This window comes from Primulina tabacum, chromosome 15 (assembly GCF_025594145.1).
Source record: "Primulina tabacum isolate GXHZ01 chromosome 15, ASM2559414v2, whole genome shotgun sequence".
Taxonomy (NCBI): domain Eukaryota; kingdom Viridiplantae; phylum Streptophyta; class Magnoliopsida; order Lamiales; family Gesneriaceae; genus Primulina; species Primulina tabacum.
Window position 1 is genome coordinate 21,541,937 of NC_134564.1, and position 15,654 is coordinate 21,557,590.

Genomic DNA, 15,654 nt, shown 5'->3' on the forward strand with positions numbered 1-15,654 from the left:
AGTAGTGAAAAATGTTAAAAAGGTGGGAGTGAAAATTTATGAAGTAAAGTCCATACTTTATATCTCACTAAATATTTTAAAATAGTCATTAACATTTATCTGTTTTTATTTTTGAGTACAAATTTGACAATGTCTTCGATTCGCAACCCGATATCTGCAATACTCGACAAAAACATTTTAACAGGACCTAATTACCTCAATTGGCTAAGAAACCTAAAAATCGTCTTGAATTCGGAAAAGATAGCATATACACTGACTGAGTCGCCCCCTCTTAAGGCTCCGAATAGCTGCACTCCTGAGAAATTGCAGACTTACAAGGATTGGTGTGGCCATGACTTGAAAGCCAAGTGTTATATGCTGGAATCTATGAATGATGAGCTGCAGAGGTATTTTGAGGATGCAAAGAGTGCTGCAGACATTCATTTTCATCTCAAGGAGCTCTTTGGTCAGCAAACACTGTCTCTTAGGCATGCTACCGTCAAGGAGCTAATCACTTTACACATGCGAGATGGGGCTTCCGTCTGAGCATGGCCTAAAGATGATTGGGCTTGTGGACAAGCTCGTTCGCATGGATCTTACGTTGCCATCAGAGCTTACCACTGACGTGTTGCTCTTGTCGTTGCCTAGCCCATTTGATCCTTTTGTGGTGAATTTCAATATGAACAACCTGGAGCATACCCTTGAGGAGTTGGTGAATATGCTTGTTACCTTTGAGTCCCCCATCAAGAAAGAGAAGTCGGTTCTTATGAAACAAATAATGAAAGGCTTGTGGAATACTTGAAAGCCATACAAGAATTTTCCAAACACTTTTTGTTGAATAGAGCATTGTTTAGATCCCGGGGAAACAGAACACTGAAGCCGATTCCTTGGCTAAAATGACAACCTCACTCATTGTCCTATGCAATAAGGAAGTGGTCTATCAAGTTGAGATAATGCCATTGCATCACACCATGCCCAAACTCTTGAGTTGACGCGGTTGGATGACTCCTTACTAAACTATATGTGGAAGTCAGAGTTGATCAAAGTCTGAGTTTGAGCTTACCCACCACAAAGGAGAGCTCCAAAATAACTCTTGATTAACGATGAACTATATAAGAATAAATTTTCATGATCCCTACTTAGTTGTTTGGAAGAATAAGAGGATAAGTATGTGTTAGAATAAATCCCTAACGAGTGTTGTTGAGATCATTTGGGGGCCTTAGAAATGTCTAGGAAAGCGTTGTTGGTCAAGTATTGGTGGCTTACAACGACCTCAGACTCATCCATAGTGATAAAGATGTGTGAGGGATGTCAGAAACATGGGAAGTTATAGTACAGACTAGCCTAGGGCATGAGGCCTATCTTGGAAACATTCATTTTGATTAGTTAAGAATATATATCGTCGTTCCCTTCCCCATTGCCCCGGCACAAGAAAAGTTATTGTTGATCTTCGTGGATTACTTTTTCCATTGGGTAGATGTGAGGCCCAAGCCCTTGAGCCCAATTACAACCTTGGCCCAACTTTGTCCTATGTATATAAAACTAATAACCCTCCACTTTTCTCATTCTACACTACATTAAAAAAAATAACTCTCTCTCAAGTTCTCTTGGAGTCAACCTTAACTTCAATACTTGCAAAAGATAGTAAGTGGAACGTATATTTTCTTGATACGTTATAATATTTATCTTTATGGTACTTTAAGTTTGAACGTATGATGTATTGCATGACGATCGTTTTCAACAAATATTTTTTATGATGTCTTGATCTTGTTTGTGACCTTGTCTAGTAGGGTAAAACTAGACACTTATGATCCAGTCTGGGGAGTTAAGCTAGACATTCATGATCCAATCTGGCGAGTCAAGCCAGATAAATATGATCCGGTCTGGGGAGTTAAGCCAGATATTATGATCTAATCTGGGGAGTTAAGCCAGATATTTGATATTGGTTGTTTCTGTTTTAGATCTACTCGGGAATAAGTTTCAAACATATGATTGTCGCGTGATTTCTTAATTGCTTGCAAGTGCACAACGTCAAGTTGTAATAAAATGTATTTTCGAGTACAAGTGTCGATCCCACGAGGAGTACGTATTTAAATGTATATTAATGCTTGCAATTAAAATAGTCTCAATTTTAATTAGAAAAATCAATTGACAGATTTGTTTGCACCAATAACTAAATTGAAAATAAATTTAATTATATTATAACACCAAACTTTTTATAATAAATAACTATGAAATAAAAGATTTAGAGGTCCGATTTCACGCAACTATCCACCATGTGTTATTTTGTGTAGCTATATTATAAATGTCCTTATTATACATTAACCAAGAATTCTAAATTATGTACTCCCTCTCCCGAGTGCTAAGTAGATACTAACTATCTAACAAAGGATTGTAACGTCCCCGTCAACGATCTATAATTAAATAACACAATAAGCAACAACTTCTTTTAATGGCTTCAATAGCAATATATGTCCTCCCGAACTATATAAATACCATCGATGTATTTTTCCCTTTCTTGTTTATAAATTTCCTTTTCCAAGTGATAAATTATAAACATAAGAATCATTCAAGATATGGCCAATAAAATGAAAGCATTAAGATTGGAAAAATACAAATGAACAATAAGGAAAACTAATATAGCATAATTCATAAATCCCAACACATGGTGTCTAGTTTTGTTCCATCATTCCTCTAGAAATAAGAATTAGTTCATAATAAAAATAACAAAACAACACATGAATCTTAAACAAGACATATCAAATAAAAATAAAGAAAGAAGAACTTAGAACAAGAGATTTGGAGTGCAATGAAATTTCTGTCCAGAAATGTGCAATAGATTTCCATGGATGATGAACTTGAGCTTCAATCCTTTCTTTGTAGCCTCCTCTCCTTTCCTTTGCTCCCCAATACCCTAGATGGTGAATAATAGAAGCTTTTTATAGTCCAGACAAACTTCCCCACGCAGCACACCATTTTCCTCTTCTTTTATTCGAAGTCCACAAAGTTACAGATTTTTCGGACTCTGTTTTGCGAAGGACCGCGGGTGCGGTGAAAGAAGGACCGCGGGTGCGGTGTTGTTTCGGAGAAACTTTCAGTCTCGAAATTCAGTGACCGCGGGTGCGGTGTTAGAAGGACCGCGGGTGCGGTCATGCTTCGGCAGAATTTTTTATTTCTATCTTCAGGGACCCCGGGTGCGGTCCGTATGATACCGCGGGTGCGGTCATACTTCGGCCATTTTATCTTTTGCACTACTCCAATTCAACAATTTGCAACTCAAAATTCTATTCTAAGCTTCCAAACTACAACAACAAAAACAACAACAAATCACATAAAACCTGCTCAAGAATAACAAAATTTCAAGTTAAAAACAAGTAATAAAAGTACAATAAATTGCACTTATCAAGTTCCCCCAAACTTAAGATTTTGCTAGTCCCGAGCAAAACAAAACAACACAAACAAACAAGTCATGAAATATTTTAAAGAACTTGGCCTCAAGATATTTTAACTAACTCTTCATGCATTCACAATTCAAATCAATCCAACCACTTGTTCATCCGGATAAAATCATGCAATCGGTTAATTTTCTTAACTTCTAATCTCTTCAACTCATGTTTCAAAACATTCTCAATCAATTTCAATTTTTACAAACACAAATCAAGAGGTATTTTCCGGTAAAAATTTGGTTCAAAGCAATATTCATTCAAGAAAGGGATACCCAATAAATATTTGATGCAATGAGGTGTGTGTAAAATTGATCAAGATTCTTACTCAATGAAAGTGTTTATCGATTGTCCATAAGCTAGATCCTCCCAATCACTCTCCACTAGTATATTGAACAACTATGACTAGGTTAATAGGATTTTCATTGGTTATAATGTTAGGCCTTGGCTCATGGCTACAAATAAAGATTAGGAGTTCAAATAAAGGAGTAAGTTGAATTTTATTTCTTTTGCAAACTCCACTTTTTCTTTTATCTCCAATTTTTTTATTTATTTCATCTCTTTTTCTCCAACTTCATCAATGTAACATCATTCATTTTTCTTTTCTTTTGTAGGAGAATTTTCATTTCTTTGATCCTTTGAATTCTTGCTCCCTTGAGAAGGTAGGAAATTAATGTTTAAGATATTCAACGGGGTAGTAAATGTGGGATATTTGAAAGAACATCGAATGGGGGTCTTTTACACATGTTAACGTGTACCATTCGAATTCATTTAAGCTCAAAGAGGTGACAAATGATAAATTATTTTTATTTGGTAGCTTGAAAGGCTCAATCGATCCAAAAATCACCTAAATCATAATTTGTCCGTATTTCGCCTTGAGTGATGTTTGGATAGTTCTAGACAAAATCTCAATTCACCAACACAAAGTAGAATCTAATCATCGTGAAAATGGTGTCTCAATGCATCTCAAAAGAAAAGTTCTTGGCTTCCAAGAAATTTCAAGAACACAATTCTTTTTTTTTTTTTCATATAGGCTCAAGAGGGCTTCAAATGAATATTTATGAACAATATAAATAGGCCCAAATAAAATCAAAGATTGCCTCAATCATATGTGTGTTTGCAAAAATTTATTTCGATGTCAAATGAAAATCAAAGAGTTGTATAGAAATTATGAGTCTCAAACTTACCAAATGTCATGATTGTTCTCTAAATTTTTCAAATTGATCGATTAACATGAATGTAATACATGATTTTTCTTCTTAATGCAACATTTTTCTTTTCTCATCATTGGCCATTTAAATAAAAATTTTCATGACTAAAAACACAAAAGCAAACAACTACAAAAATAAATAAACACACAAAAGAAAATAAACACACAAGCAAACATAAAATAAATCAAATCTCCCCCAAACTAAAACATGCACATCGTCCTCGATATAAATAAGCATGAAAATTAGGAGAATACACAAACTTCGGGCGACGACCGTCAGTGGTCATCGCCATCCTCATCATCTTCTTCATCTTGTGGTGGTTGGAACTCCGGCGGGTGGTAAATGGGTGGCCACTGTGGAGGAGGTGGGAATGGATTGCCAGAGGTTGAAGCCGATGGAAATTGCTGAGCCAAGACAGATGTAAAATCCATCATATATCCCATAAATGTGTCGGTCCTAAACCGAAATGCATCCATTTCTTGGCGGTGTTGTTGCATATCTTCTTCCAACTGGGTCAACCTATCTCTCCTATTTCGTTGTTGCGGTTGTGGTTGTGGTTCTTGAGCTTGAGCCTAAGCACGTCTCTCTGCAGCTCTTCTATTAAATTCCCTTTCTGCTCGACGTGCCGCAGCATGTTCACCTCTAACTACCCTATGTGGTTGAACTACCACAATGGGGTTTTTAGGCTTCAACAATTCTTCATTTACTGCCCAAGTCACTCCCGTATTTTGGCATAAATCAGTGATAAGATAAGGGTGGAGGAGTCCACTAGGAGAGTTACCTCTTGCATATTCAAGCATCGAACTCTGAAGTAATTGACCTAAATCAATTGTCTTCCCCGTCATAATGCAAAAAGTAAGAATTGTCCTCTCCTTGATGACTGTGGTGGTATGCTCAGTAGGCTTAATCCTAGCAGAAATAAATGAATACCAATCTTTTGCAACACTTTTGAGATCAGACTTAGCTGGGCTAACATGCACATCATCCCTCATTCTCCATTCCGCTCCCTCTATGCAAATTGTTTGAAGAATATTATTATAATTTACATGCTCAGCCCGGTATTCTTCATATTCATCGTGCATTACATGAGGGATACCATATAACGTATTGATCGTATGTGCATCAAAGGCTACCATTTTTCCTCGCACCAACACCTTCAACTGATCATTCCTAACCTTGAGGTTAGCATAAAATTCTCTCACCAACGAAATGACAGCATCTTGTGGCTGCCTGCCAAACTCATCCCAGTGCCGAGCAGTAAGCATTAGTCCAATTTCAGTTCGAGGGAAACTAAGATCAAATCCCCTTTCTTTTATAATGCTCTTGCTCAAAATCTTTCCATAGTTCTCCTCCGCTTGTTCGTCCCAAAACCTGTTTGCATCGTAATTCACAGATGATGATGCACCCTTAGATTGTTTTTTTCTTGGAGGCATTTTATCGAACACCTTTCAATCACCAACTTCTCCTCAATCCAATTCACAAAATTTAATGATTCTTGCACTCCCCCAAACTTAATACTCACAATATGCACACCTCAACAATATACAAAACAATCCAATCAACAATATCCACAATACCAAGAATGTACTTCACTAAACGTAATTTCCTTCCATAGCAAATAACACCTTCAATTTCGAAATTTCAACAAATATGCAATGGATTTGCTCACCTTGATTGTGTTGAAATGTTTCTTGAAGAATAAAATCAAAGCTCCATCCTATTTGAAGAAATTTTCGAGCCCCTTTGAAACCATAGGTTTGATATTGATTTTTGTGGAAAGAAAATTGATATTTGATGGAATGAATGAAGATATTTAGGTTGGAGTGGTAAATTTGTTGAAGAAATAACAAAAATTGAGTGTGAAAAGTTTGTTCTTGAGAAAAGATTTCGAAGGAAGTAGAGAAATTTGAGAGAGGTGTTCTTTGATTATGAAAATTTCTGCCCTATTTTGTTTGTAAAACTATCGACCGCGGGTGCGGTGTGCAAGAGACCGCGGGTGCGGTGTCCCTTCGGGATTTCTTATAATTTTTATGTTCGATCACCGCGGGTGCGGTGTACAAGATACCGCGGGTGCGGTGTGCTCTCGGCAAATGTTGCATAATTCAATATTAATCGACCGCGGCCGCGGTGCAGGAACAACCGCGGGTACGGTGTTCTCTCGGGACATGTTGCGCGGGTGCGCTCAAAAATATACCGCAGGTGCAGTATTCTTTCGGGAAAAATTTTTTCTTCTTCATTTTTTATGCCTGAAAATAAAACAAGTGGAATTCATTAGTTTTGGGAAGATATAAGCACACACTATATTTAAAAAAAAAATATAAACAACCTAAAAATAAAAATACTAGAATAAAAGCAAAACCGAAAACAAAATGCAAAAGAGAAACGAAAATTTGTGTTGCCTCCCAATAAGCGCTTGGTTTAACGTCTTCAGCCCGACTACCATAAGTTTACATCAAGTCGATCCGCCCAAAGGAATGTTGTCAAGTTTCCTTACTTCAGTTCCATAATATGGCTTAACTCGCTGCCCGTTTACCTTGAAGGTCCTCCCATCACTGCATTTTAGCTCAATCGCCCCATGAGGGTACACTGTCTCCACCATAAATGGACCTGACCAACGTGATTTCAACTTACCAGGAAACAACTTCAGACGGGAGTTGAACAAGAGTACTTGTTGTCCTGGTTTGAGCTCCCTTCGTACAATGAGTTTATCGTGCCACTTCTTGGTCTGCTCTTTGTAAATCTCGGCATTTTCATATGCATCATTGCGGAACTCATCCATCTTGCTCAACTGCAGTTTCCTAATGTCACCAGAAGCTTTCAAATCAAAATTTAATTTCTTCACAGCCCAAAATGCTCTATGCTCCAACTCCAACGGCAGATGACATGCTTTCCCAAACACTAGCCTATAGGGAGACATCCCAATAGGCGTCTTGAATGCAGTCCGATAAGCCCATAACGCATCATCCAACTTCATAGCCCAATCTCTCCGATTGGTGTTGACAGTCTTTTCCAGAATTTGCTTGATTTCACGATTAGATATTTCAGCTTGTCCATTCGACTGAGGATGATATGCTAGTTCCACTTTGTGCTTCACATTGTATTTAGCCAACAGTGAGTTGAAAATTTTATTGCAAAAATGCGTACCTTCATCACTTATGATGGCTCTCGGTGTTCCAAACCTGGTGAAGATGTTCTTGTGGACAAACTTAACTACAACACGAGCGTCATTAGTATTGGTGGCAATTGCTTCCACCCATTTCGACACATAATCAACAGCTAATAAAATATAAGATTGACCAAAAGAAGGGGGAAAGGGTCCCATGAAATCTATGCCCCATACATCAAAAAGTTCCACTTCCAAAATATTTGTCAGTGGCAATTCGTGACGCCTAGAAATGTTTCCTAACCTTTGGCACCTATCACATGATTTCACTAAGGTATAGCTATCCTTAAACAAAGTAGGCCAGAAAAAACCTGATTGCAATACCTTAGCTGCAGTTCGTGTCGCTCCAAAATGTCCACCATATGCAGATGAATGACATAGCTCAAGAATTTGGTGTGCTTCAACGCCGTCAACACATCTCCTAATCACTTGGTCAGCACATCTCTTATACACATAAGGATCATCCCAGAAGAAAATTTTGATATCATGAAAGAACTTCTTTTTCTGATGGTGGTTCAGATCTGGAGAAAGAATACCACAAGACAAAAAATTCGCAATGTCAGCAAACCAAGGGAGTATTGAACTTACCTCAAAAAGTTTTTCATCCGGAAATGTTTCCTGTATTGCTCCTTCTTCTTTCCTATCCTCTAGCTCAAGTCTTGACAAGTGGTCAGCCACTTGATTCTCACTTCCCTTCTTATCTTTAACCTCGAAGTCAAATTCTTGTAATAGCAGTATCCACCTTATCAAGCGTGGTTTCGCATCCTTCTTGGCAAATAGGTAGCGAATGGCTGCCCGAATGGCTGCATGGTCAGTAAAAACAATTACTTTTGTGCCGATCAGACATGGCCTGAATTTGTCGAAGGCAAATACTACAGCAAGCATCTCCTTTTCAGTTGTGGTGTAATTTTGCTGTGCAGCATCCATAGTACGGCTTGCATAATAGATTGCCCTAAACATTCTTTCTCTTCTTTGGCCCAATACTGCACCAACGGCATAATCACTTGCGTCACACATCAGCTCAAAGGGCTCCTTCCAGTCCGGCACTATCATGATTGGTGCTGTCACCAATGCCCTCTTGATTTTCTCAAAAGCCTGCAAACAATCATCATCAAATATGAATGTGGAATCTTTTTCAAGCAAATTACATAAAGGTTTAGTGATCTTAGAAAAATCTTTAATGAATCTCCGATAAAACCCCGCATGTCCTAGAAAGCTCCTTATTCCTTTGATGTTCTTTGGTGGAGGAAGTTTTTCAATTGCAACCACCTTGGCTCTATCCACCTCTAATCCCTTAGATGATACTTTATGTCCCAGGACAATGCCCTCTTGGACCATAAAGTGACATTTTTCTCAATTAAGAACTAGGTTCTTTTCTTGGCATCTCTGCAACACAAGAGATAAGTTATGTAAACAATGATCAAATGAAGAGCCAAATACCGAGAAGTCATCCATGAAGACTTCCATGATTTCCTCCACCATGTCTGCAAATATAGCCATCATACACCTCTGAAAAGTGGTCGGTGCATTGCATAGCCCAAAAGGCATTCTCCTAAAAGCGAACGTACCATAGGGACACGTAAAAGTAGTCTTCTCCTGATCCTCTGGTGCTATAGCTATCTGGTTATAACCTGAATAACCGTCTAAGAAGCAATAATGACAATAACCAGCAAGTCTATCTAGCATTTGATCAATAAAAGGCAATGGAAAATGATCTTTTCGGGTGGCATTGTTTAATTTTCTATAATCCATACAAACTCGCCAACCAGTTACAGTACGAGTAGATATTAATTCATCATGTTCATTTTTAACCACAGTTATTCCACCCTTTTTCGGTACAACTTGTACATGAGACACCCAATTACTATCAGAAATAGCATATATCACACCAGCATTCAGCAATTTAAGCACCTCATTTTTCACAACTTCTTTCATTGCCGGATTTAATCTCCTCTGATGATCCACATAAGGAGTATACGACTCCTCCATTAAAATTTTATGCATGCATATAGTGGGGCTAATTCCCCTAATATCAGAAATCAACCATCCCAATGCAGTTTTATATTCCCTCAATACTCTCAATAATTTATCTTTTTCATCAATAGTAAGGGAAGAAGATATGATTACCCGATATGTCGACTTCTCTCCTAAGAATGCATAACATAGGTGGCTTGGCAATTCCTTCAGATCAGGAGAGGGTGATATTACCTCTATTTTCTCTTTGACGTTCAACTCCTCAATCAACACATCCGTTTTCTTTTCTTTATGCAATACTTCAAGAGCCACCAGTTGCTCTTTCACTTCCCAGTCGTCTTCACTAACAGCTTCAGCAGCTCCAACCAAGCAACTCTCCAAAGGGTCCCTAGTTCCTGCACAGTCAAAGGATACACATGAGTCTATAACATCAATGCTTTTACAAGTACTTACCTCATTTGATCCCCTCATGGCATGATAAATATTAAAAATGACTTCTTCTCCACCAACTCTCAAGGTGAGTTCACCCTTATGCACATCTATCAATGCCCTTCCAGTTGCAAGGAACGGTCTCCCAAAGATTAATGGAGCATCATTATCTTCTTCCATATCTAGAATCACAAAGTCTGCAGGAAAAATAAACTTATCCACTTTTACCAATACATCCTCGACGATCCCTCTTGGATATGTAAGACTTCTGTCTGCAAGCTGTAGGGTGATAGTGGTTGGTTTAACTTCTCCAAGCTCCAATTTCCTGAAAATAGAAAATGGCATCAAATTAATACTTGCTCCTAAATCACATAAAGCTTTACTACAATGAGAACCACCAATAAAGCAAGGAATAGTAAAACTCCCTGGATCTTTCAATTTTTGTGGTAATTTCTTTTGTAGGATGGCACTGCACTCCTCAGTAAGCTTCACTGTCTCAAACTCTTGCAGCTTCCTCTTTTTAGACATCACATCTTTAATGAACTTGGCATAGTTGGGCATTTGCTCCAATGCATCAGCAAATGGTATATTGATGTGTATCTTCTTAAAAATCTCAAGGAATTTTGCAAATTGATCATCTAAACTCTTCTTTTTGAACCTCTGAGGGTACGGAATGGCAGGCTTAAATGCAGGAGGTTGTACAACTTTTGTCTTAGAGTCCTCAACCTTATTCTCTGTTATAACCTCAAACTCAACATCTTCCACTGACTTCTCATTTTCCACCATCTCCTTGGGACTTTGAACCTCCAATTCTTTTCCGCTCCTCAAAGTGACTGCCTTGCACTGCTCTTTTGGATTAACTTCCTTATTACTCGGAAATTGACCCCTGTTCTGATCTCTCAAAGCATTAGCCAACTGTTCAATTTGTGTCTCCAAATATTTCATCGTAGCACCCATGTTTCCTATGTGAGTCTCCATGCTATCAAGCCGAGACTCAGTTCTAGCCATCCTCTTTCCAGATTCAGCCACAAATGTACCTACCAAATCCTCAAACGAAGGCTTTCCCTCCCCTTTTGATGTATTGAACCCCGGAGGAGGATTCAACACATTCTTATTGTTTGCATAAGAAAAATTTTCATGATTTCTCAAACCTGGATGATAAGTATTAGGAGGAGGGTTACCTCGATATCCTCCAAATCCACCAAAGTTTCTGTTGTTGATATATTGGGCTTCTTCAAGAGAATGAGTTTCTTCAGCAACCACGGAAGGACCTTCAGTGTCAGGTATGCTCACTTTATTCATGGCTGCTAGTTGTGTGGTCAATGCAGAAACTTGGGCGGTTAGTGAAGTGATAGGATCCAGGGCATAAATACCAGCTGCCTTCTTTACTCCTGACTTTTCAGATGGCCACTGATAACTGTTAATGGTCATCTGTTCAAGCAAATCATATGCTTGATCAGGTGATTTGGCAAATATCGTTCCACCAGCTGCTGCATCCACAGTGCCTCTTGTTTGTCCATTCAAACCATTATAAAACAATTCAATCTGTACCCAATCTTCAAAACCATGGTTTGGACACCTCCTCAACAACTCCTTATACCGTTCCCATGCCTCATATAATTGCTCAAAGTCAGTCTGCCTAAAAGTACTTATCTCTATCTTCAACTGTGCAGACTTCACAGGTGGAAAATATTTAGCAAGGAACTTGGTTGCTAACTCCTGCCATGTAGTGATACTCCCTAAAGGAAGCGATTGAAGCCATCCTCTTGCTTGATCCCTAAGAGAAAAAGGAAACAAACGCAATCGAATTATATCATCAGAAACACCATTTATTTTTACCGTGTCAGTAATTTCAAGGAATGTTTTGAGATGTAGATGAGGATCTGCAGTAGCGGCTCCCCCAAACTGATTCTGTTGAACCATGTTTATCAATGCGGGCTTAAGCTCAAAGTTGTTTGCATTAATAGTCCCTCGTGCTATGCCCAAGTAATGAGCATTTAGTACCGGCCTAAAATGATCTCTGATGGGTATTGCAGGGGGTGGATTTTCATTATCTCTGTTTTCAGCCATTGCTCGAATCTCTTCTCTTCTTGCCTTTCTTAATCTTCTTACGGTTCTTTCGATCTCAGGATCAAAGATTAGCAAGTCAAGATTTTGCGATCTTCGCATGCACTGTCAAACAAAGATAAGAAACAAATCAATGTTTAATGTATTACAATAAAAACAGCTCTTAATTAAAATAAAGACTAATTGGTAACAATACTAATATAAATTTAAAATAGACACTCCCCGGCAACGGCGCCAAAAACTTGTCGCGTGATTTCTTAATTGCTTGCAAGTGCACAACGTCAAGTTGTAATAAAATGTATTTTCGAGTACAAGTGTCGATCCCACGAGGAGTACGTATTTAAATGTATATTAATGCTTACAATTAAAATAGTCTCAATTTTAATTAGAAAAATCAATTGACAGATTTGTTTGCACCAATAACTAAATTGAAAATAAATTTAATTATATTATAACACCAAACATTTTATAACAAATAACTATGAAATAAAAGATCTAGAGGTCCGATTTCACGCAACTATCCACCATGTGTTATTTTGTGTAACTATATTATAAATGTCCTTATTATACATTAACCAAGAATTCTAAATTATCTACTCCCTCTCCCGAGTGCTAAGTAGATACTAATTATCAAACAGAGGATTGTAACGTCCCCGTCAACGATCTATAATTAAATAACACAATAAGCAACAACTTCTTTTAATGGCTTCAATAGCAATATATGTCCTCCCGAACTATATAAATATCATCGATGTATTTTTCCCTTTCTTGTTTATAAATTTCCTTTTCCAAGTGATAAATTATAAACATAAGAATCATTCAAGATATGGCCAATAAAATGAAAGCATTAAGATTGGAAAAATACAAATGAACAATAAGGAAAACTAATATAGCATAATTCATAAATCCCAACACATGGTGTCTAGTTTTGTTCCATCATTCCTCTAGAAATAAGAATTAGTTCATAATAAAAATAACACAACAACACATGAATCTTAAACAAGACATATCAAATAAAAATAAAGAAAGAAGAACTTAGAACAAGAGATTTGGAGTGCAATGAAATTTCTGTCCAGAAATGTGCAATAGATTTCCGAGGATGATGAACTTGAGCTTCAATCCTTTCTTTGTAGCCTCCTCTCCTTTCCTTTGCTCCCCAATACCCTAGATGGTGAATAATAGAAGCCTTTTATAGTCCAGACAAACTTCCCCACGCAGCACACCATTTTCCTCTTCTTTTATTCGAAGTCCACAAAGTTACAGATTTTTCGAACTCTGTTTTGCGAAGAACCGCGGGTGCGGTGAAAGAAGGACCGCGGGTGCGGTGTTATTTCGGAGAAACTTTCAGTCTCGAAATTCAGTGACCGCGGGTGCGGTGTTAGAAGGACCGCGGGTGCGGTCATGCTTCGGCAGAATTTTTTATTTCTATCTTCAGGGACCGCGGGTGCGGTCCGTATGATACCGCGGGTGCGGTCATACTTCGGCCATTTTATCTTTTGCACTACTCCAATTCAACAATTTGCTACTCAAAATTCTATTCTAAGCTTCCAAACAACAACAAATCACATAAAACCTGCTCAAGAATAACAAAATTTCAAGTTAAAAACAAGTAATAAAAGTACAATAAATTGCACTTATCAATGATCTAGTGATAAGAAAAATATTATAATGTTTTTTTAAAAAACTTGAAGATATGCTCCCTCCAATTACTGAGTGACGACCATATCACTCACCCCTTACATTTCATTTCAGATGAGAATGAGATAGAAGAGCAGGAATCGGCTGAATTTTGGGGATGGTGATTTGGCTAGAAAATTTGAAATTCTTTGTTTAGTATTGACATTTATTTGAATAAGTTGAACATTGGATTTGTTTTTTTTTTTGTCATTGGTTTGTAAGATAATGAATTGTTGAATAAATTTTATTGGGAATAAAATTGTTTTTTAGGCTTAGTGTTCTTGGTTTATTTAATTATTGAATTTTCAAGAACATTGCCGATGTTCATGCCGTGCATCTCGGGGCGTGACATTTTAGTGGTATCAGAGCGCAAGGTTCATGATCTTGATGGGAAATTTAAGTTACCTTAAGAAGATTGAATTTTGATTCAATAATTCAAACTAAGATCAGGATTTAAATTTTATTAATTTAAATTTGTAACTAGTAAGGATAAGAAAAAAAATCAAAATTTGATTAGATGGTGATAGGATAACATAGTCTAGGATTCGGTGGTTAATATCTTTGGAATTTAGGGAGTCTGACATGTCCCTTTATTGTATCAAATTCAGTTGAGAAGCTGGAGAAAGGTACTCGTGGCATTAGGTAGATATCTTTGGGGAGTTAGGATAATAATCTCTTATTTTCTTTTAGTCTTAAATATAACCTTGTCATTATCCAGGAATTTAAAATCACAAACTCAATTATTAAACTTCTGGCTGGATATCAAATTGCCGTAATTCGAAGGGAATAAACGAAGGGAATAAAGAAGAGCAGTGGCAAAAGATTTACTATTTAGATAAGAATATCCCAATAAAAATCATTAAAGATTTGACGATAACGAAAAAAAATTATGATAATAATAATGAAAATAAATATAGTAAATCACGAATTTCAATTTTGATGGTAGGATAAGATTTTTAACTGTTAGGTAAGATATGATATTTTAATAGTTTAGGATAGAATCGAATTTTCACCAAATCTCACCGAATCCATCCAATTTATCAAGAGTAATTTAAATTTAAAATTAAATCAAATCTTTGAAGATAAAGTGTTATCATTATTCAAATTTCAAGGTTGGATTAATCATGGCCGATTTATGAGAGAAATATATAATTATATATAACTAAAAGATAAATATAAATTAAAATGGATGTCCAGAAATCAAATCTAATCAAATTTTGGAGATTGTTTGAACTAGATTGAAAACCATTAAACTATGGGAAGAAGGATTAATTAAAAATAATTAGAAAGAAATTATTTAATTATTTAATCGATTAAGAATATAAAAAAAATTAAATAAATAAATAAAAATAAAATACGTATACGTTAATTAATTATTTGACAAAAGGGAATAACTAATAATTAATTAATTATTCAATAATTGATTAATTGTAATGTAGTTAATTAATTTATTAAAAAATAATAATATTAATAGTAATAATTAATCAGTAAAAAAATAATAACAATAATAATTTAAAATAAATAAGAAACTGCAAATCCCTATACATTACTAACTCTATTTACGATCTTGTACTCTAACGTAACTTGTTTGACACTAATTTAGGATATGCCGATTATTTGTTCTCAGTCTCTCATCCTCACCCTCGAACACGCACTACGAACCAAGACAAGAGAGAATCGCGCACTTCGAGGAACCTTGGAACAAACTCGA

General features: G+C 36.7%; 1 pseudogene; it reads right to left on the reverse strand.

The window, feature by feature from the left end:
- Window positions 1-7,085: 7,085 nt before the first annotated feature.
- On the reverse strand, window positions 7,086-11,630 carry LOC142525958 (uncharacterized; annotated as a pseudogene).
- Window positions 11,631-15,654: the final 4,024 nt, after the last annotated feature.